Below are 25,369 nucleotides of genomic sequence, written 5' to 3'. Positions count from 1 at the left end.
ACAATTTTCTTTTATTTACAATTTACATTTTATTACACGGTATTAAAGTTTAGTTCTATCAATATATATTTCCAACAAAGTGAATATTGCGATTTTACAATTACTATATACGATTTTTTTTCAATTATTATTGAGTGAGTTTACATTTTTTTTCTGTTCATTAAAAATATTTGAAAAGAGTATTCATAAACACAACTGGCACGTGGTTTCAGATAACTTTCAAAATACAAATTGGGTGACATCTCCTTCAAGTAACACCCAATTTAATTTTACCTGTGCTTACGACGCATGAAAAATCAGGAAGGGATAATTATTTAAGAACACGCAATCCACTTGAAACTTCATTTTTGGTTAAATAAAGCTAAAAAACAGCTAACACTGATGTTATCTTCTAAATAGTTGGAAAAAAAACGGTAACAACAATAATGCGTCATACGTGTCTTATGATAAATATTTGCTACTTATATGTTAATCTCGAACGAAAAAATAATTATTTTTAATTAATTTTTTGGATGGGAGAGTAAATTTGATCATTACACCAGCAGCCTAAATTTCAAGATCCTAGTTCAAACAATTCTGAAGACATAAAGGGGAGACACTATATCTATATATATATATATATATATATATATATATATATATATATATATATATATATATATATATATATATATATATATATATATATATATATATATATATATATATATATATATATATATATATATATATATATATATATATATATATATATATATATATATGTAATAACAAGGCCCACATCCCTGTTATCATTGGTTACAATTAGCTCAAATAATTCAGTTGTGAACCAATTATTCCTTCATTAGTTTTATTTACGGGCAGGCTGGAGGCCATAACATTTCACATCCACTCTCCACAAGGGAGGGGGTTGGACAAAACACCGGATGGTTCCGGCACATCTTACATGGATCACATCATACAGCAGGAGTCAAGCAAAAACAATCGCCCCTGCATTAAGTATTAACAGAAAATGAGTGAAAAGGCTCAATCGTCGCATACCTTGTAACCCTACGCATTAAGGAAAATCATTTACTGCTTCCTAATATGGAATTGAAAGAGGGAAAGATTCTAAAAATGACTCCTTTGAAATATAAATCTAATTATAATTCAATGGTATGTTTTTAGCCTTGAGTCCCAAAATAGAATATCTCTACACCTATTCTCTACCAAAGACATTTTATGAAAAGATTTGCAATGCTTTTATTAATACAAAATTATTGATAATTTTTGTATTACATTGATATGTTTTTTGTATTAATTGTAAAGCATAATTTATCTTTATAAAATTTATCTTGATAAACTTTTTCTAAAAATATTACGTATTATTAAAGAAATGTCTGCGTCATTATTCAATTTGATTCTTCCCTTTGTTGAAACCTACATTTACCACAAGTCGCAGAAATATAATTTAATTTCTTCTTTCATCTAAAGACATACAATTTAAAAATGCCTAAATACACTGATTGGAATAAATCATACAAAACGCAAAACAATAATAAGCTTTAAAAGGAAGTAGATTAAACTGCATTTTATGATATTTAAACAGATTTAAACTCCTGATATATATTTTTATAGGAGTCCAGTCGTTATTCCCAATGGAAAATACGAACAAAAAAAATAATAAATTAGGGAAATCTAAAAGTAAAACTAACCAAATTTAATTTAGGAAAGTCGCAAAAATGCCTGCCGCAGAAGATTCTAAATAGAAAGACAAAGCAAAAATCCATTTTGTCAATTATATAACGCGTTCCATTGTCCCGGCAGATGCAATTTTGGAAATTGATTTTTGTGGAAAACTTTTCTCGCGAACAGAATCGTCTGTTTGAACAAAAAATGTAACTAAGAAGACGTGGCAAACGGAATCGATGCGAAACCTCCTGATAATTATGTATTCATATATGCAAATTGGCCCGTCTTCCACCCCTCCTCACATCCCCCTAAGTATCTAGGCTAAGTAAGTTTTTTCTTCTTTTTATACACTCGTAATTGATTTTTCATACAAAAGCTTCTAAGTAGCTGTAGTTGTAACTTTTTTGTCTTTTCATCTTCTTGTTAGTCAGCACTGTTTCGGTTTGTGACTTACTTTTTATCCCATAATATCATGTTTGTTTTGTTTTTACACGAACTAGACTTCACTTTCATTAATGTTTGATGGCTTTGTGTTTTAAGCTTCGGTTCATTACGTTTGTAAATGAAAGAAAATTAAATGAGGAATTTATTTTGTCATTGCAGTAGAAATATTATTTTAGCTGGATTCACGGGTATCTTCTTCTTCAAAGATATATGCAAATTTGCAAAACCATATATCCCATTTCTATGTTTTAAGACATCGATTTATTAATTACGTTTGCAAATGAAAATAAATTAAATGAAAAATTTAATTTGTCATTGCAGAAGAAATATTATTTCAGCTAGACTAACGGATATCTTTATTTTCAGATGTCATATATTAATTTTCAAAATTATTTATAATATTTTTATGTTTTAAGCATCGACTCATTGCGTTTGTAAATGAAAGAAAACTAAAAGAAAAAACTTATTTTGTCATTGAAGTAAAAATTACTTTAGCTAGATTAACGGATATCTTAATCTTCAGAAATCATATATTAATTTTCAAAAATATTTATAGTATCCATGTTTTAAGCATCGGCTCATTGCGTTTGTAAATGAAAGAAAATTAAATGAGGAATTTATATCGTCATTGCTGTAGAAATATTATTTTCGCTAGATTCACGGGTATCTTCTTCTTCAAAGATATATGCAAATTTGCAAAACCATATATCCCATTTCTATGTTTTAAGACATCGATTTATTAATTACGTTTGTAAATGAAAATAAATTAAATGAAAAATTTAATTTGTCATTGCAGAAGAAATATTATTTCAGCTAGACTAACGGATATCTTTATTTTCAGATGTCATATATTAATTTTCAAAATTATTTATAATATTTTTATGTTTTAAGCATCGACTCATTGCGTTTGTAAATGAAAGAAAACTAAAAGAAAAAACTTATTTTGTCATTGAAGTAAAAATTACTTTAGCTAGATTAACGGATATCTTAATCTTCAGAAATCATATATTAATTTTCAAAAATATTTATAGTATCCATGTTTTAAGCATCGGCTCATTGCGTTTGTAAATGAAAGAAAATTAAATGAGGAATTTATATCGTCATTGCTGTAGAAATATTATTTTCGCTAGATTCACGGGTATCTTCTTCTTCAAAGATATATGCAAATTTGCAAAACCATATATCCCATTTCTATGTTTTAAGACATCGATTTATTAATTCCGTTTGTAAATGAAAATAAATTAAATGAAAAATTTAGTTTGTTATTGCAGAAACAGTATTATATTAGCTAGACTAACGGATATTTTTATATATAGATGTCATATATTAATTTTCAAAATTATTTATAGTATTTTTATGTTTTAAGCATCCATTTATTACGTTCTTAAATGATAGAAAATAAAATGAAAAATTTATTTTATCGTTGCAATTAGAAATATTATTTTAGCTAGACTAACGGATATATTTATATATAGATGTCATATATAAATTTTCAAAATTATTTATAGTATTTCTATGCTTTAAGCATCGGTTCATTACGTTTTTAAAATAAAAATGCAGCATGTCATTGCAGCAGAAAAATTAATTTATCTAGACCAACGGATATCTTTATCTTCAGATATCATATACTAGTTTTAAAAATCATGTAAAGTATTTCTATGATTCAAGCATCAATTTATTACATTTTTAAATGAGAGAAATTTAAATCAAAAAATTTTATTTTCTCTGCAATATTAATCAATAAAATAGATTATTTTATTGATTAATATTACAGCAGAAATATTACTTTATTTAGAATAATAGATAACCTTATTATCAAATATCATGCTATATTAATTTTCAAAACCACTTATGGTATTTTTGCTTCTTAGCATTGGTTTCTTACGATTGTAAATAAAGGAAATGTTTTTAAAAAATTTATCTTAATATTACAGAAGAAATATGATTTTGGTTAGAATAGCGAATAGCTGTATCTTCTGAGATCATATTAATTTTCAGAACCATATATGGAATTTTTACAGATTAAGATTTTACATTAAATATAAAAAAAAAGTTTTTTTATTGTTATGGCAATTCTGATACTGATTTTGTAAATTGATGATTATGTAACCAAACATTTTGAAACAATTTCGCCTAAATGAAGGTATGATAAAGTTTTACTACGAACTAACGAAATATTTATCTACAGAAAATTTTATTTGTTAGTAACTATTCGACTGTTCTCGTTCAAATTTTGAATTTTGCCTTACAAAACTACGTTCTTTAAAATGATGTGAAAATGTGTACCCCTTGCAATAAAATTTTTTTGGGGCTATATAAAAAATAAAAATATATAAGTAACAATATATGAACTATAAAAAATATATATAAATATATAAATAATAAAAGATGTATAAGCATTAATTAAAAGTTATTTTTATATAGAATTATCGTTAGATAAGCAAAATCTCTAATTGTATGCAAATATTTCTCAATTTCTTTCAAAAATTCTCGAAATACATTAAGGAGTCTGAATATTCTCACGCTGTTCTGACCAAACTATTGGGAGCCTATTTCCCTGATTGCGACTACACCTTATTTTGAGGGCCAGAAATCCAAATCATTTGAAAAAAAAGTTTTGTTCATTCAGAAAAAGTACGTGTTTGTGTCAGTTTCTGTTGCTTAAAATATTGCACGCACTTAATAATTAGCATATTTGAGGTTACCTCCCTGAACCATTAAGTTTGATCCCCAGAACAGGAAATCCCGGTCATTAGATCAAAAGTTATTCAGAGTGTTCTGTTTTTTTCCCCACTGTATATATAGTTACAGTTTAGCTCTGTGTATTGTTATAATTTGCGAAAGTCAGAATTAATGCGCATAATTTTCTTTTCAGTAACGTTGCTTAAAGTGTACTTTAAGTTACACGTATTTTAAGAGTACTTTAAGTGCAACATGCATTTTAAGTTACGTGTAAAGTGACGTAAGTTCAAATCGACCGTATTTTTGTTTCTGTTGCAAGCAATCTAATAACTGTACAGCCTTGGACGGTCCAGGCTTTCAGATCACACGGCGACGCATGGAACGCTGACGTAAGTTGAAGAAGGATTATGTACTTCTAGTTAAATTACTCAAAATCATGATTAACGCAAAATCAATTTTCATTTTTTTTAATTATTCTTTGAAAAATAATGTAATAGGAAGTGAAAGAACATACTTTCAGTTTTAATAAGCGTTCAAATTCGAAATCATACGTTACTAATATGAATGTTATTTAATACGATGCATCATAAATATTTAAGGACGATATATCTATGAACTATGCGATGTGTAAATGAATCACAAATCACCGAATTTTCTTTGAATTTAATAAACGATAAATCAAATGGTTAATGCCTAATTTTTTAATTACCTTAATTATGCTCGAATAAAAATATATTTGACATACGTGTTTACGATTTCTGCAAAGTATAATTTTAGATTTAAATACAGAAAAATCCTGTTCCGAATTTTTAAACATTAAATTAAAGTCTTTACCGTCATGGACACAAATCCATATGTCTATCCAAATTGTATTTTAAAAGACACATAATATGGAGTCCTAATATATTTAATAAATTTGAAAACTTTAGTTATTATCTTTCTTTCACTCATATAAATTAATTTGTGCTACATATGATGTATTCCCAAGTAAAATTATAAATTCAAATTATAACCTTTCTTTTCTACCTTTAAACATAGCATTTTACATATAAGCATCAATAGACGCTTGCAAATATAAAAAAGTCATTACAAATATTTATAAATAATAAATGAAAAATTGATAAATATGAAGCAGCTCAAAATGTAAATAAAAAAATTCAAACATACAACTTTTCTGTTTTGTCACGCAATCCAAAATTTAAAATAAGATTTCTTTTGAGATTTGCATTTTTTCTCTGGTATAACGCTTGAAAACTTATATTGTTTGGCCGGGTATGTTTTTGAAACAAAAAAAAAAAAACAGACGAAAAAAAAAATTCTTTTTAGGAAATGGAAGCGAAAGAGATTTAAAACTGCAACTGTGTCTATAACGCGATGACGTGTCCCAAATGATACAAATGCGTGCGTTATGGAAATGAAAAACATTGTTTTGGAGTGCGACACTATCTTCGTGATTTATTTTTAGACTTGGGTGTTTTTCTCTATCTAAAAACAGGATTTAAATATTCATTCAACAGTCAAAACTTTTTTTTACATTAGGTTTGGATATTCTTGTTAATTTTATTTCTTTGCGAGTTGGTTAATTTAAAAAAAATATTTATTGCAAAAATATACATATTAAAAAAATATATATATTGTAACTTTCTCTTTTAACTATAAATAACTAAAAATTAAAAAAAAACATATCTGGTTCATACATTTCATTTTTAATTACTTTAAAAATTTAATTGAGTGTAATATGAATTTGGAATCTGAAATATATAGCCTCCTTCGATTCGTAATGTTCAGTTTTTAATAATATTTCATTTATTTATTTATTTTTGTTTATAATGTTTTGATTTTTCTTTTAAATTTAAAATTTTACCTTTTTCTTCATTATAAATTTACTTTGCTTAGATAATACTTAAGGTTTAGTTAAATAAAATGTTATTATCTAGTTTTATTTGCCGAAATAGTACAGAAAGGAGTTTTTAAAATGGATCTGGATTTGCAACGGAATACCGCTTTTTATTTGCACTTCTAGAAGCTAGTTTGTTATAAATAAATATTTAATAAAAAATTAAGCATGATTCAGTTAAAAAATTTTTAGTATATGTGTTCATTATGTAAGCAATTAGACAAAGAGTATTAATGAATGAATTAAAAAATTTAGAATCTTTATTGTGGGAAGAATTTATTTTTGAAAAATACATTTTAAAATTTTAAAACTTTTTTCAGTGAAGCTTTTATTAAACTGCGAGTTTGGCAAGAATATACTACACGAAAAGGCAGTGCACTAAGTTGTTTCACGCAATTGATGTGTGAATCTAGATTATTCAAATAAAATACATTAAAAAATATTATTTAATCGAAAAGTAAAATTGTTTTTAGCTTTAAAAATATTATTATAGCAAAATATTTTTAATAATGAAAAAAATCTTTTTAAAAGCTACTGTAGAGCTTTTATTAAAAATTAGCTTTAATTACAAAATATTTCCGTACTTTTAGAGTTTGGAAACCAATGAAGCAATGCCATTTTAAATCTCGATGTGTTTACATTTATTGCAGGGTTGAGATTAACGCGAATGAACGTAAATTCTTTTTATGATCTATTAGTTTTCGATAACTAAAACTACGTTTGATTTTTTTATGATTAAATTTGTGAATTAAGGCTCATAAGAATCATAATAAACTGAAATCAGCTTCTTTTGAAATGTACGATAGTTTGTGGAAATTATTAATTTGTCAGTTAAATTTTTTACATATTTATTTGAACTGGTACAGTATTTAATAACACACTTATCCTAAAAAGTTCAAAACCACTGGTATTAATTATTTTATTATATAAATATTGTTTCGGAAGTAAAATTTTCGTTATTTGATTTTATATTTTTTTATTTCATAGGGTGTGATATTTTGTATTGTAGTCGCAAATTTTCTTGGAACAATTGTTCCTTCATGAAAGAAGAATTGAGTCCTCTAAAAAACGCTAGACTTTTTCTTTGCTGTTACACACAACCTTTTTCAAGATTTTAATACTACAGTGAGCAAAAAAAAAAAAGAAAAGAAAAAAACTGACCATGCTAAATAACATTTGATCTAATGATCAGATCTTTACGTTACATCTAAAACTGTATCTTAATGGTTCGAGGGGATGTCCACAAATATGCTAATTATTTTTGTGGACGATATTTTAAACTAAAATAAAAACTAAAAAAGTACTTTCTCTGAATAAACGTAACGTTTTTTTTTGACGTATTCGGATTTCTAGTTCTCAAAATATAATGGTTAGCCGCAATCTGGGAAATATGGTAATAAAAATCTGGAAATTCTGGTTTTTAAAATTATAGTTCTTATTACCACACGTTTTGTAAGAAACTACACATGTAAACCGAATAAATTATTTTTATAAATGGTATAAGAATTCAGATTTCCGACCTCCAAAATGTAGAGTGTAACCGCATTCTAAGAAATATGGTCTCAAAAGTTTTTTTCAGAAGAACAGTCCAAAATTTGAACCCCTTATTTTTAATTTAAATTCTTGCGTGTTTCACAATATCACAAGAACTTTTTAAGTGAATTGCGACAAAGCTTTGCACATAATTATAGAATTTGTTTTTCCGAAGATAATTCCATGCAGAAAAATGCTCATTCATAGAAAATACGTTTTTGTGTCTGATTTTGCAACTTGAAATATAGTCTGCATTAATTAATTATCATACTTGATATGTTCCTTTTGACCCATTAAGAATGAGTTCTAAAACAAAGATCCAATCAATAGATCATAAGTTATTCAGGGTGGTACGTTTATTTTTTTTGCAAGGGGAGGGGAAGGCAATCTATATGAAACTCATTTTTGCAAGGTCTATTTTGTCCCTATTTTATTACAGAGCTCTTAAATATAATAACAACATGAACGGAAATGTTGAAAGAAATATTTGTATTTCACAAATTACGTGATTTGATTAAAGTCTATATTAAGATATCCTAAAGTTTAACAATTCACCACTCAGTCATACATAAATCACAAAGGTATGTCATACCATTAACTCATTTACAGTCATTTCAGCAGGACTTTGTTCATAAATCAAGCCACTAAAGGCAGGAAATGTTAGTAAAAATAAACCAATCATTAATCTCTTCTCGAGAGACGACAGCTCTAACAAGAACGGTAGCACATACAAATACGCACGTGCGACAATCATATAACGTCATCGGACTTTTCATTGCTATTGGCTGGTTCGCTAACTGTTCTTTCTTCTTTCAGCCATTTGTGTTTGAGCACTGGAAAAACGAAAAGTAAGCTGAAAAATTAGAGTTCTGCACGGAATGCTGGAATAGATTGATTGTGGCTGCTTGTAGAAAGATAAGAATGTGACTAATCCTTTTAATACAAAAAAGATATGTCACCTTATGAAAGATCTTTTAGTTTAATTGTTATTTGAAATTTTGTAGTTTTGGTTCATAGTTGGATTAATTTTTAATTCCGATTGCCCAATTATTTAAATATTATGACCAATTATTTAAATATTAAGTAATATATACTCACATATATGTAGATTAAATAATTTAGAAATTTTGTTTGGCAGTCATAAATTTGTATCACATGTGATTAAATTTAAATTCCTATAAACACACTTGTTTAAGGATTTTTGTTATTTTTAGTTTTTTCCCCTATCACATCCATCATTAAGTATAATAAATACAGAAAATTATTTTGCGTGCATGCATTTTAGAAAAATTTGAAAGTGATAAACTTTCAGTTTAAATAAGCACTTTTTTGGGGGTATTTAGATTATCTGTAGAGTAATTTTTACCTATTACATGCAGGGGGTGGACAAATTAATAAAGATACTAACATAAAAATACATGTTTTCGTATTTCCAAAGAAATATTTAAAAAATCATTTTATAACTTCAGAAGTTTTTAGATTATGCGATTTCTCATATTTATAACTTAAGAAGTTTTTGAGGATCCAATAATAAGTAACAAACAGAAAATAGGATTTTTGAATACCCTAAGTTAAAAAAAGTAACAATAAATATGCAACTTCCAGCAATTATTTTGGTTTTTATATTCAATAATTGCACAAAAATTCGTAAGCCTTGCTTACATATATATTAAGATATGGAAATTTAAAAAAAAAATATTTTTTTTGTCTTACGCTTTTGTGCTATAACTTAAAAAGTATTCAATAAAATTCAGCAAAAAGTTATGAGCTTTTTAAAATTAAATAAAAAATAATGGATTTTAAATTTGAGAAATTTCTTTTTTGAAATTGGGAAGATATGAGCAATTTAATCAGTTCTTTTATACTGAACATGCGTGAAAAAAAACTAAATTTGCTTTTTTCTTAATTTTGTAGTGAATAATTTTGTAGTGAATTAATAAGAAAAGGCCCAATTTGAATATCTTAAAAATTTAAAAAGTTTCAAACAATTTTGCAAATAGTTTTCGTACTTCTTTCGGAAAAGCTCACAATGATAAGGGGTTTTTCACAAATTTAATTTTGTACTATTAAGCAAGATTTATTAAAAATGACACCGGCATTCTCCGGAATCATCCTCTATGAAAGTAACTTTTCTTTCGAATGTGTTTTTTTTCCTTATACAATCATATTTTTGTGTATGAACGTTTATTGTAAGGTATTATAATTTGTTATTTAATTTTGTCTCATGATACAAAATAATATTTAGAAAACCTTTTATCATTTTGAGTTTTTTTTAAAAAGTACAAAAACTGCTTCGAAATTAAAAATTTTAAGATATTTAAATCGTACTTTTTTCGATAGTTTCCAAATATAATTCACTGTAGGGAGAAATAAATGTTATTTTTTTCTGCACATGCTTGAAATAACTGCTTTATTTTTTTATATCTTACACAGTTTTTATAATTTATTTCAAATTTTAGAGCAAAAACTTTGTATTTAATTTTAAATTGTTCTAAAAATTTTGTGTAATTTTATGATGTATTTTTAAAGTTATAGCAAAAAAACGTAACAGAGAATTTTTTTTACTTTTTATAAAACTGTCCATATCTCTAAAACTATATAAGCTCAGCTTATGAAATGTTGTGCGATTATTGCATATATAAATTAAAATAATTATTACAAGTTACAAATTTATTGTTATATTTTTTCGCGTAGGTTGTTCAAAAGCACTATTTTCCATTTGTAATTTATTGTCGGTCCCACAAAACTCTAAAAGCTTTAAATTTAATTGATAATTATGATAAATTGCTGATTTATAATAAATTTATAATAAATTGATGATATGATAAATATAATATGATAATAAGCTATAAAATGATTCTTTAATCATTGTTTGAGAAAAATCAAAAAATGTGTTAGTATAGTAGTGTTTATTATTATTTTGTCCAACCCCTGCATTTTTACTGTTTTAGAATATTTAGCATTGGTTTGTTAACTTATGAAATTTAATATCGGAATGCATGGTAAAGCATTATACAATGCTATCAAACATATATTATGTTACTTATGGAATACAATTATTTAACTAAGGAAATGTAAAAATCGAAAAATAAATTAAGAGAAGCATAAACAACTAAAATCTAACGAAATAATATCAATAAAATCAAAATAATGGATCTTAAAGAAATAATGTACGGTTTACTGAGGCACTAATTATGAAAACTAATGCAATAGTTTTAACTTATGAATTTAAATGGTTTTATAGTTTATGAATAGCTTTAAATTATAAATTCTTAGCTACAAATTATGCTCAGTTTTATAGTAATAATCATAAAATATTGCAATACAGAAATAAATAAAAACAAAATGTTTTAGTATAATGAATTTAAATAAATGGCCAGAAATGATAGATGACTAGAAAATGGCCGGATGAAATATCTCCGATATTTGTAATTTATTGCAGCAAAAACAGTTTCACAGGAAGCAATTTTACTTGTTTGTCAATTTGCTTTGAGAAAAGCTTTGCTTTTCGTAGCAGCAATATATGCATACACATACTTTCTATCTCTATTTTTAGTAATTTTCCATCGATTTGCGAAAGTTATGGACATTTATCAAAAATTTACAAATACTTTTTAATATAAACAAGCAAAAAGAATATAAGAAACAAATTACAAAGAAAAAATATTGATATCAATAGTTTTCTCTAATTTTTAAGCTCTTTTTCCTATCTTTCGCTAGGCAATAAATTTCTGCTTGAAATCAAGAAAATATATATGGCGTATCAATAGAGACATAAACATACTTTAAAATAATCTGCGGTAAGAAAAAAAGTCAAGAAAATAAAATTCTCCGTCACCATATTTCTTTCTCTTTTTAGTGGCAATTGAAAGAATGGAAGAGTTTTCCTTTTTAAATGTCCATTTATTCTCGGGAATTCTCGGTCGTATCATGCATTAAAAGAACGAAAATAAGTTCCCTTTATAATGTATTATTCATTAAAGAGCTCTTAGTTGTTACTGCGATAATGTTTGAACTTTCGAATTTGTTTTGTACAAAGTGCACAAATTTTTTTGAATGTCAAGTGCAATCAAATTTTTTTCAGTATATTTCGATGCCCAAATAAAATCTTAAGGAGTATTTTTTGAAAGAAACCATTCCAACGATGGATTAATGATTAACGAATATATATATATATATATATATATATATATATATATATATATATATATATATATATATATATATATATATATATATATATATATATATATATATATATATATATATATATATATATATATATATATATATATATAAGCATATAGCACTATAAGGGAGGCAGGGATAAAAAAGGAATGGTTTTGTCAAAAATTTCCTCAAGACAATACATATATATATATATATATATATATATATATATATATATATATATATATATATATATATATACCCATGCAGCAGAGATAAGTATTAATTACGTGAAAATAACGTTAAAATGCCACAAGGTTTAGAGCAAAAAAACGTTTATTTAAAACGTTTTATTTCCGTTTCGAGTGGTAGTCTCGAATTAGGTAAAAAAGCGTTTATATTTGGGCTGTTTTTAACGTAAAAATGACGGATTTTTGCCGTTATTTTGACTAAGGTGAATTTCGTAACCAATTTTTAACGTATTTTTTACGTTTTTTTCACCAAACTATTTACGTATATTTTTGGTTCTATAAATTCGTTATTTTCACCAAGAATATTTACGTGTTTTTAACGCTTATTTTTATTAAAATAACGTACATTTTACGTTATTTTAACCAAAATACAAACGTATTTTATCCGTACTATTTACGTATTATTAACGCTTATTTTGAGCTTTATTTACGCATTATTAACGCTTATATATCAATATTTTTAACGCTTATTTTGAGCTAGGTGAATTGATAAATTTTTCGCGAAAATTTAACTAAATTAATTTCAATTTATCGTAATTTTAACCGAATTGTTAACAATAGCATATTTTAAGTTTTTTTTTTAACTAAGAAGGAAAGAAACCATTCCGTATTTTAATGTTTACGCTGCACTAATTACACTAAAAAATATAGCATTTACTTTTTATTTAAAAAAAAACTTTTAATTCTTTTCGAACTAAAACTAAAATAACGGAAAATAGCCGATATTCATGTTTTTTTTTTAGAATCCTAGAAAAAGCTTGTTTTTAATCTCACACTTTCTGTAAATTTTTACAATTCAAATTATAACTCAACGAATATGGAATGCAAATCTTTCTACCTCTTCACAGCAGCATACTAGTTTATTTATGAAGTTTCATGTCCCTCAGGAATTTTTTACATTTTTCATTCCTAAAAGTTTGTAATATAAAGAATTGGTAGAAGAAAAAATTACTCAATACTTACATGATTTTCCAAACCCATATGGAAAAAAATTATTTTTTTTTTAGTTTAAATTAATAATTAAGAAATCTACTGCTGTCCTGAAGTCCATGTTTCCAAATTGCTTGCTGGAAATTATCTACTCTTCTAGAATGCTTTTGGGTTCATTATTTTTTTTTTAAATGCATATATTTTAATTTTTAGCTTGAAAAATTTGACTAAAATTTACTTTAACACACACACGAAGTAAAAAAAAAATATTAACCAAATTTACCATTGTTTACTTACTAAAATTACAATTTTTCTAAGTCTTATGTTCGTAAAACTAAAATTTTTAATCCAGAAGAGCAGTTAACTAAATAATTTTAAATACAGAAAAAAACATTAAATCAAATAAGATTTATTAAGTTTTATTTATTTTACAACTATCATACAATATATTTACAATATATAGATTTACAATTATAACACATCGCCACAGATCTGAAACATTCGTAACTTCTTCCATCCCGCTGTTACTATCACCTCTTCACTGCAATGTTCCTGGAAAACAAATAAATATTTTAGCATATGAAAAAAAAAATATACCGGACAATAATATTAAATTGTTACAACCAACAGTAGATTTCTAAAACGAAGCAATACTGACTAGATAAAATACAGTTAAATAAAAATTTTTAAAAAAATATTAAAACTGTTTATTATTTTCATGGAATTTCTACTAAGTATATATCGATTGAGTACATCCAAATACTTAGATATAAGAAAATCTATTTTAAAAATTTTAGTCACATATTACACAACAAAATTACATACATATACAGCACAAATCTGAATTAGAATATTTCATAATTTTTTTTTATCCTAACTAAATCTTACATTGAAGCCAGCAGTAAGTTATAAACAAAACATAAAATTATTTTTCGTGTGGCTTTGAGGAGAACTCCTCCAGAGTTTTAGTCTGGTGCTGTTGGCTGCTTTGGTAACAAGTAAGAGCACATTTCTAATAGGGGAACAATGAAGGAATAAAGGTGTCAATTGGTTTACCCACGCTGACCTAAAATCAAGACAAAACTATTCACAAAACACTCCTATTTGAAATTACTTTTTCTCATAACCGCAGTACTTGCCACGACATGTGCCCATTGTCAGGTAAAGTACTCCTAAAAGCTGCCCTATACTTTCTGTTTATTTACTTATCATCAGAATTTTATTTTCCTCTCTCATTCTTTTCATTTTTTATTGCTCCTTGGCTGCAATTTTCATTCCTCTTCAGAATATTTTGCAAGAACTTTGTAGTTCAGAAACACAATTCGATTAGTTTCAGTTATGTAATTTTTAATTTCTCATTTATTAAAACAGTAAAAATACTATGCCTTTTAACACTAACAGTATCTTTAATATACAAAAGGAGTAATTTTAACAAATTCAGTAATTTGTTAAACTATATATTATTTAGTTCAAGTGAAGAACTACATTTTACAATTGCCTCTGTTAAAGCTTTTTTAAACAAAAAATGGTTATTTTGAAAATTCTTTAATTTCTGTAAAATCGCTGCTAAAACGTAACACTTACTCCAAAATACATTAGAAAGCTGTATGGTGATATAGAAATTCATTTCCACAACGGAATTCTTAGTAATGGTGGGAAAAATAGGAAGGGTGGGAAAAATAGGTTCTGTGTTCCTTGACCCTAGTGTGTTACAATCAGGTTGCTTGGGGACAGTAAAAACTTTATTTGTTTAAACCACTTAAAAAGGACTGGATAAAAAAATTTCAAAAAAAAAAAACTTCACACACAAAACACAGTTTTTGGAGAAATATTTTAATAAATATTTCTTCGAAAAATGTGATTAAATGAAAGGAACACAATGCTGTTAGTTAATTGTAGCAACATGACAGAATGTTTGGAGTAATGCAGTATAGCAATTTTGAACTATAAAAACAATTCGGAGGAACAGCCTTAAACTTAAAATTGTTTCAAAAAATAATAATTTTATGCTTGGAACTAATTAGAAATTATCTTTTTTAATGCTGCATATATATATATATGAGCAAAACAAAATTACCAACTTTCCACACCCTTGCAAAAAAATAAAATAAAAATTTTTTTGAACAAGTATAGAGCAGATATATCAAAATTTTTTTAAACTTATTTACAGATGTGAAAACAAATATATATTTTTTTGTCAAACTGTAATTCATATAGTTTGTAGTAGTGATAATTTCCATTGCATGAACTACTTAACTTACAAGTTTTCTGCAATATCAGACATTTAACGTAAATTTTACTTAATAGTTTTTGTTAAAATAAAAAGTTAGAACATAAGTATGCTAAATGTATACAGTAAAATGCAAGAAAATATAATAAATTAATGAAAACTAGTCAGTCTAATTCTTTTAGAGAAAAGTAAGCATTTTTTGCAACCTTGATATACACAATGAATCGTGTTTCAAAGCATTTTAATCATTAATACTTCAACACCAAATAATAAACACAAAAACATTCACTTGGAAAAATAAGATATTTAAATAAAAGATGTTTTCAAACAGTATGAAATCAAAAATTTTTTCATTTAATGTAAGCATAATAATATAGTGCAGAAGTTATTGAAAAAAAAAAAACTTTATAAAAATAAAGTGATAATATCATAGACAGACATATCATATAAATAGAAAATATCATATGTATAGTCATAGATATAAAATCATTGATTAAAGTTAACAATATTGAAAGTTCAATTTCTAATATGCGGAATTGTAGAAAACTGCAGATGTACACAAAAATATATATATATATATATATATAAACATATATACAATTGGCTTATTTTAATTAAAACAAGGATAATTTGAAATCTTGTGGCAGAATGTTTTTGAGCTATCTGCGACTAAACTCTCCAGCACTAAGATCTAATTGCAAAATACTTTTAATACAAACAAGCATATATGTTGCTAATTTAAAATGGCAAATATGCTGTGTTAACAAAAAATAATAATAATGATTTTCTTAATTTAACACGAAATAATTTTTTTTTAATATTATGGGTGATTTTCTCACATTTTGTTGGTGGGAAGACACACACTTTATTAGCTTCTTCGCATTTTGTAAATAATCATCACAATAAAAAAATATTAAATATCATGAAATCCGTAGTAGCAATTGCCCCCCCCCCCAAAAAAAAAATATATGATGTAATTACGTAAATTGGACTCCTCAAAAGCATGTTACACTTTGAAATTAGGTTGTAATAAATAATATCGTATAAAAAATATCTGATTTAAAATTTAAGGAGAAATCAACATCTATAACTTCTAAAAATTCAATAGAATTTAAAAAAAAAAAAAAATAGATAGCCTTAAAAAATAGATACTCAAATGCTCGATTCGAGTTTTCCATATTGTTTAAATATATCAAGATGGTTAAGAACCAAATGAAAATCAATATCAATAACTGCCGAAAATACTATCAAAACATTACGTCGATTTATGATACTATCGGTGAAAATTGAGCGTGTCAAAAACTGATTATCTAATTGCCTGTTCAAATATTTCTGTAAAAAAGAAAAGTAATATTTTCTTCTTTTCAAGAGAAAAATCTTTCTGCAAGAGATCTGTAAAATTTTGCAACAATGTCGCCGTTTCGCTTGGATTCTGCCACGGAGATTTGAAATACTGAGCAATATGCATAAATCTTAATTCCCCGAGAATTTCTAATTGATGTTGTTTATTCATTTTATAATTCATTTTAATGTTTGCCAAATGTTTGGTTTGAGTAGCCTTAGCCTTTGAGGGATTCATCAATCTGCATAATCGCTGAAGAATTCTCAAAAGCAAAATAGAAGCTTCAGAATTTGTTTGAACTTATGGAGGACTATGAATAAAAAGACTAATTTAATGCAGATAAAACACATTTTTTTTTTTAAGTGTCAGTGAAATAAAACATTGGAACAGCAAAAATAGTGGTGGTAAAAACAGTAACACTTTACCATTCTACTTGATACTAACGATGAAACTTACACCAGAAACTTCTATTATAAATTAGTTGAATAGTGCAAAGGCTGATGATTGTGCATGAAATAATTAGGATTCTACAGTACATGGAAAATATATTTACAATATATGATAATTCATTTTAAGAGACAAATTTTTGAGTACTTTTATTTGTTGTTATTGAAGCATGGGCAGCCTATGTAAACAATGTTTAATTACTTTTTTTAATATCAGCAAAAGTAATCTGAAATAATTTTTAACAATTGATTTGATCATGTTTATAATTTCACGAATTTTTTTACCCATTTTTAAGCACAAGAAAAAAGGAAACAATTCAAATACAGTTATTTCTTTAGACATACTTAATTCAGGTACCTTCAAATGAGACTTGATGGAGGTTCATTCTCAAAGCTAGATCCTTTTCAAAGATCTTCCTCAGAAGTACATCAATAGATTATGAAAAAGAAAATTCATTCAGTTAATACGTTTAAAAACATAGAAATAATTCAAACATATTTTGTTTTGTTTATACGGGCACATTTATTATTCAGAACTAGAGAAGTAAGGAGTAATGGTTTGGCAGAATGTTAGCTAAAAAAAATGGTGAAATGCAGAATATATTTTTATAGCAATATTTTTTTAAAAAAAAATTCATTAATAAATATTTTTTACGAATAAATAAGTTTATTTATTATCGGAAATTACTCCATGCTTATCTATATTAGTGGAATGGGCTAAAGGGAAAACAAAAAACTAAACCAGAAATACTTAATAAAGTTATGAAGTAAAATAGAAAGAGAAAAAAAAATTATCATAATTGTTACAACAAAACTTCCATGCTAAGAATAATATTTTTTGTAAAGCAGTATCCATAAAGCAACATTAACTAAAATATAATCTATTAGAAATATGTTATTAAAATGCTGTGTTATCTTAAAAATGCTAAAAAAAACAAAAGATTATATACAAATGTAAAACAGAAAAATCTATTTTAATTCTCAAAATGAAATTTTAAAGCTTTACATCTCAGTCTTTCCAATTATCATATTTTCCAGATAAGAATAAAGACAATAGAAACATTCTTAATTACTGTGTCATACAGTTAATAAAAACAAAGTTTTTTAGAAATGTAAAAAGCTAGGTAAAAACCAAGACAAAAATTGTTTAAAAGAAAAATTTAGCAATAAAAATTTCAATTGAACTTTTTCACCTAGCAAGGGTCTGTCTAGGTTTTTCTGATAGGTACCTATTTTATGAAAATTTAGACATAATTTGTGAAAAATTAAAAACTACATTAAAAAATCAACACAAAAATATGGATTTATCGTTTCTTAAGGAATACAAAAATAAAATTATAAGAAAAAGTATTTTGTGAAACTAATGTTTTTTCTAAAGTTGAATTTGTGAAGGTACTGCTAAACGGTAGTAAATTTGGCCTTGACAGACCTCTGCCTAGGCATATTTTTAGAATACAGTGACTATAAAAGAATTAAAAAAGTTTTAAACAGCAATGTAAATTTAAATAAAAGCTTGAATAAGAATAATTCTAAAGATAATTTAATATTGAAAATTATTGCAATTATTTTCCATATCGTTTTAGCTGATAAATTTCAAAAACTGTTTCAAAAATAAGAAGAAAAATTTCCAGTAAATGTACAACTGGGTGTTTTTTTTTCTTTTTAAAGATATCATGTTGCAAAATAAATAGTCAAAAAACTATTTTGTCCATGTGAGATTTTCTCTTGCAATAGCTTGTTAAGATGATACTTCCACGACATTTTGGTTGAAGAACCATCTGCTATAGACTCTTGTAAAATTTAGAGCAATCAAGCGTGTTTAACCCTTGGTTCTTTAAAAAGGTAAAGTTAAAAGAAAATGCCACTACTCAACTTTTTTAAAAATGCAACAACTAATAGTTTTTATACTTTATAAGACAATAGTAGGTAAGTAGATAAGACAGCTCAAATTAATAACAATATGATAGGACTGTTTCACACATAACACTTGTCTCGTCTCATTTGCTAATAAAAATGCCATCTCGTACTGAGTAGGCAAAACAGTAAGAAAAATGCCCGTATCATGATCTGCCGGTGAATAATCACTATATCTTCTAAGCAACTTCCACGCAGCAACCAGGAGGAACTAAAAAAAATTAACGAACGGAGATCAACTTGAAGAGTATAACTCGTAGCTACCTTTCGCACACCTTTACATATTCTTTTAAAAAGTTAGCAGTTAGAAATCTATTTGGTGCCTGGACGATAGCAGTTGGCATAACTGCTCACAATACAGAAGTAACCCTAATAGGGAATCAAAAGTTTAATGAGTATTTCTATGTTGTTACCTATGGATAAATATTTATAAACTTCCAGCGGTCCACGAAAAATTAAGAAAATATCTCAGAATGGGAGTAACTCAGAGAATATAAGTTGAAGCAACCCTCAGGAAAACTTCTACATACTTCTTTTTAAATTTTTGCAAAGTACAAAATATATATATTTTTTCTTGTTTCAACATTTTTAGTTGGCACAATCTAGTTCAAATAGGGAAACATCCCCTTTTATTTGACTCATAAAATCAGGGGAGATCTCTATAAAAGGAACAATGGCAGAATAATCAGCACGTCTTGGCAACTTCTGGTATCGGAGAAACTGAAAGAAAGTTAAAAAATCACAGAAAGGGACCAACTCGAAAGATATAACTCGTAACCATTTGGCAAACATTCATGTTTTTTTCAAAAAAAATTTCAAGTTTATATCTATTTGGTAGCTTGGCTATTGTAGTTAGTGTGACAGGTTAATATATGGAAATATCCCCTAAAATTAGTGAAACAGAAAAATTTACATTATAAATCTAGCTAAAACTCTTTTCCACTCCGGAAAATTAGTTTATCATCACCTGTGGCAGAATAATCAACAGGTCTTGGTAACTTCCAGTGGCTATCATCACACTGAAAACAAAACATGGGAAGAAACTCAACAGGGTATATCTTGTAGCCACTACCCCCTGGCAAACCTCTACAAGTTTTCTTTTATAAATGTATGCAAGTTTGAAATCCACAATAGTAGGCGCAGCAAATCACAGAAGGAAAATATCCCCTCTACTCATATTTTGGTGTGTAAAGTCAACCATGATTAATGACATTTAAGTATTATCTTCAGAATAATGCTTATAATTGTTACTTTTTGTTAATTGTTATTTATTATAGCAACAAAATTTGTCAGGTGAATAAAATAATGCAGCATTAGTTTAATAATTTTGATAATTAAAGCTTTAAAATAGAATTTTTTTTTACATAAGATCTCAACTAGTTTAACTCAGTATTTCAGATTAATATTCCTTGATTAAGCTTAGGTACCATCAGAAAACTTTCCAAAAATTCATGATTTTATTAAAAATATCTTAACTGCATAACAATCGTATATAACGGGTCTGTATTTCGTCTCTTTACATTAAGCACAGTAAATGAGATTCAACAAATTCTCTTGCTTTTTTCCAAAATCGTTACGTTTTGTCATAGTTTGTTAAACTTCGCAAATGATAGGCTTAGAATATTTGTGTTTATTTCAAGCAGAATTAACTACAATAATTATTTACTTTTTTTGACAGTGAAGCATTATAATGAATTAACATTCTAAAATAGTAATAATTAAAGTAAGGAATAAAAGAACTTACCATTGAATTCGGCGTATGTAAACACACGCGTGCAACAATGTAAATAAATGTAGGGGTAGCTAGTGTAGGGGTAGCAATCCTTGTGTAGAACTTGCTCCCACGGAAAAGGAGTGAAAAGTTGAAACTTAGTATCGTTTAATCCACTTGTAAAACAAAAACTCAAATAACTGAAAGCAATGTGGAGAGTACTTTTGAATCTATATTGTTAATCAATTTTTTCTCTATTTTTGATTTTTCTTCTTATTTTTCTTATTATTATTCTAATTAAACCTGGAATAAAATGCTACATTGTAGAATAACTTTCATATAATATTTTTAAAAAAGTTAAATAAAACTGTCAAGCTTTTTTTTAAAAAATTATTACTATTTTACCTGATGACTTAAAGAAAAATGGAATTATATTGTTATGTAATGTTATTTTCATTACAGAGATATAATAGTATTTTATTTTTACTAGTATAATATTATTTGAATAGCTTGTACATAAAAAAACTCGATTTTAATGCTTTTTATAATTTTCATGAATTCATAAAAATTGCTGTTTTATGCTCTGGAAATGTAAAATTATTATAACAATAATTTATTATTAAAAGATAAATATTATAAATTAAGATCACTGATTCGTAAGACATACAAGATTATTTAAAATACGTGATTATTTATTTTAAAACTTTACACTTTTTTGCTTCCTCTAACCAGGAACTTCATATCCAATCGTTAGGAATTAGAGGATCGTACTATAGTAATTTAACTAAATGAGACATTAATTATGTTATATTTTAAAACTGTAAAACTAACAATATACATTGATTTTTTTGTGCATCATATAGGCTGATCAATGAACCATAAATTGTAGGATTTCCATTTAATCCAAAATGAGAGTAAGAAAGATATTGTAGAATACATTCTACGTTAGGTCTTCCATCAAATCAAAAAGATTTAATCTAACTACATCCACCAATGTAAAAGTTTTATCGATTAACATAATATGGGATCAACATGTACAATTATTTATCTCTGGTTAATTTTAATTATTATATCATGATTACATGTTATTTCTCAAATTTCGTGCTTATTTTTTGTTTTTCTCGTCTGCGTAGGTGAAGATTTTACATACATTAATTGGCATGCATAAAGGCATGGTCTCACGATTTAGGTATCATTTTTAGTTGTTGGTGATGACCGTGTTAAAAATAATAGTTTGAAAAAATTCATAAAATATTTATTACATAAAAAAATACACATTTAAATAAAAAGCACCTTTTAAATCACGATTTCATTTGGAGAAAAGAAAAAAAAAGAGGTAATATCATGCATTTGAAAACTTGATTATAACAATAAGGGTAAAAAAGGGTGTCAAGTTGTTAACATTTCTAGTGGATCAAGTTATTTTCATATAATATATTAAATATTTTATATTTAATTTCAGCTGGAAGGATCCATTTTCGTTAAACGTTCCGTTTCCCTCTTCAGTGCTTTAGATAAAATAAAAAAAAAGTAAATTCTTATGAATCTGTTTTTTCGCTTGCTGATATTTGTCTTCATTTTAAAAGCAATGTATGTATACATTAAAAAGATTTTGTTGAAATTTTATTCCCAGATAACACAGTGTAAACAGATAATGTGTCAACGAATTAATGAAGGTAGGAGTTAGTTACGTCGCACTAGAGCTGTACATTAGGCTTATCATCCATTTAGACTTAAATCTGAAGGGGTAGGAAATTTTCTCCAGATCCCTGTACATTTGGCACAGTAATGCGATCGACCACAGGCCTCTCGATTCCACAGATTTTAATAGCACATATATCGCATGTACTCGGTGGTGTCGAGGATCGAGCACCGCCCCCGTCAAGGACTAGAATGGCCCTTAAAACCCCTATTAACCGGGAACTAAGCCTAAATGAAAAAATCTTGGTCAAAAAACAAAGAAAAAAATTTGTCGCACTGATGTCAAAATATGAAAAAAACAAATATTTAATTTCTTTCTTCTTTTTTTTCTTGCTGTTGTTGTTAATTTACGTCGCACTAGAGCTGCACAATGGGCTATTGGCGACGGTCTGGGAAACATCCCGGAGGATGATCCGAAGACATGCCATCACAATTTTGATCCTCTGCGGAGGGGATGGCACCCCCGCTTCGGTAGCCCGACGACGTGCGCGCGAAGTCGAGCACTTTACGGTAGCACAGTTTAACGAGGACCAATATCGCACACCCTCGGTCCCTACGCAGACTGATCCAAGTGGCACCCGCACACTGACCGCAGCCAGTGATGTTTGACTTCGATGATCTGTTGGGAACCGTGTCTTAACGATCAGTCCACTGCGGGACCTTTTTTTTCTTCTTAAAGGTGGGTTTTTTTTTTTTTTTTTTTTTTTTTTTTTTTTTTTTTTTTTTTTTAGGATCTATGTATTAGCATTGCAAAATTTAGGTCTTAACTTCAATTTTTGAGGAACTTTCTCTTTTCCTTACTTAATTCCTTTTCTTTTTTATTTATATGATCTAAATAATTAAAAACAATTTATTTAACTTCATTAACTATTTAAAACCTTCCAAGCATTGTGTCCCTAGGTAAATTTTACTAAAATTCCCTGTTATGTAACATTATTGCCCGATATGATAAAAAAAAACAAAAAAAAAAACAGACTATTCAATCCAAGAAAGCCTAAAACTGACAGCTCGGAAAAATAAACCGAACTAACGCTCTAACTATTTTTAAAAGTACTTCAATTTCACATACACAAAAACTCACTCATAAATAATATTTTGCAAAGAAATAAAGAATTATCATTACTTGCTCTTATAAAAAAATTTTTTTTTCTGACATTACAACAAAACTTACAATTATTATTTATATTTTATGCTATTTTATATTATTTTTTATATTTTATAAATTTATATTATTTTTTACTATATATGATTTTCATAAATAATTTACTTATTGCAATTAAGATTTTATAATTAAGCAATTTCCAGATTATAAAATTCAAGATTCAAAGCAAAATTTAATAAATTTGTAAAAACGTTGTTGTGTGTAAAAACGTCTTTTAATAACAACCAATATTTTAAAACTTCCCACACTAAATTTTATTACGAAAACTAATTATGAGAATTATCTTTTTACCTGTTATTTGATATGTATTTTTTTTCATTAATAAATATTATATACATTAAAGAATCAAGATTGATAAATTTTTCAAAATACTTTAATTCTATTTTTACAATTTATGAAGTTTTTGGAAGGAAAAAAAAATTAAATCAGTATTTTAAAATAAAGTAAATGTCTCTTTCATGCAGTAAGAACATGGAATTTAAAAGTAGACACATTTCTTAGCAATTATTTTGAAAAAACTTATATACGGTAAGCGATTATTGCAAAGTAAGAAATTAATAAATAAATGTTAACAAAATTAACCAAAAATAATCGTTTCTATTTCATGTTGATTGAAGTAGAAAATAATAATTAGAATATTGTATATTATAAATTATTTTTTAAAAACTCGTATGGCGAGCGATAATTGCAATATAAAAAAATAGTGAATCAATTTTTACATAATAACAAAAAACAAATTTTTTAAATTAAGATCTTTGAATAATAATAATTATTAGTATTCGCATATTAACATCCCACTCTAGAGTAGGCTCGAACCTAGGACGCCGTACCCTTGAGGCGAACGCTGTAACCACTACACCACGACTCTTGTTCTGGACAGAGATAATTTAAATTTAGGTATAATATGTTTTTACGTTATGTTCGTTGCATGTCAAGTAGTGGAAAATGTTTACTTTATTCAGTATTTTGGAAAATTTCTTAATTTTCATCATAGTTTAGTTACATAAGAATTAAAACTCATAGTTCCCTTGTCAGTTACTGATAATGAGCCGACTCAATATTATCAACAAGCAAATATTTATAACCAGTTTAATAAAACAAAAATAATTATAAGTATTAAAAATTATATATGAATTGTAATGAAAATCTGCAATGTTCAGTTTATTCGAATTCAAGTGAGACGTAAAAGATTATCTTTCTTGGGCTCTCACAGGTTCATCCTTTTTGCTTGAAACATTTTTACCACTAAATTTACGTTTATAATCCCAAACAATTTACGTAAATA

General features: G+C 26.4%; 1 protein-coding gene and 1 long non-coding RNA gene across 2 annotated transcripts in view; both read right to left on the bottom strand.

Moving 5' to 3' along the window:
* LOC107445240 (uncharacterized) overlaps positions 1 to 25,369 on the bottom strand; it is a 297,517-nt gene that overhangs the window by 190,933 nt on the left and 81,215 nt on the right. The gene's annotated exons all lie outside the window — the stretch shown is intronic.
* LOC147802509 (uncharacterized) lies at positions 13,982 to 21,320 on the bottom strand. Its single transcript, XR_015429980.1, has 2 exons — positions 17,942 to 21,320; positions 13,982 to 14,130 (listed from the first exon to the last, which is right to left on the bottom strand). It is a non-coding gene; the product is annotated as an uncharacterized LOC147802509 (long non-coding RNA).

This window comes from Parasteatoda tepidariorum, chromosome 10 (genome assembly GCF_982258835.1).
Source record: "Parasteatoda tepidariorum strain Cologne lab strain chromosome 10, Ptep-v5.0, whole genome shotgun sequence".
In the NCBI taxonomy this organism is placed as follows: domain Eukaryota; kingdom Metazoa; phylum Arthropoda; class Arachnida; order Araneae; family Theridiidae; genus Parasteatoda; species Parasteatoda tepidariorum.
This window is presented reverse-complemented; position numbering and strand designations above follow the sequence as displayed.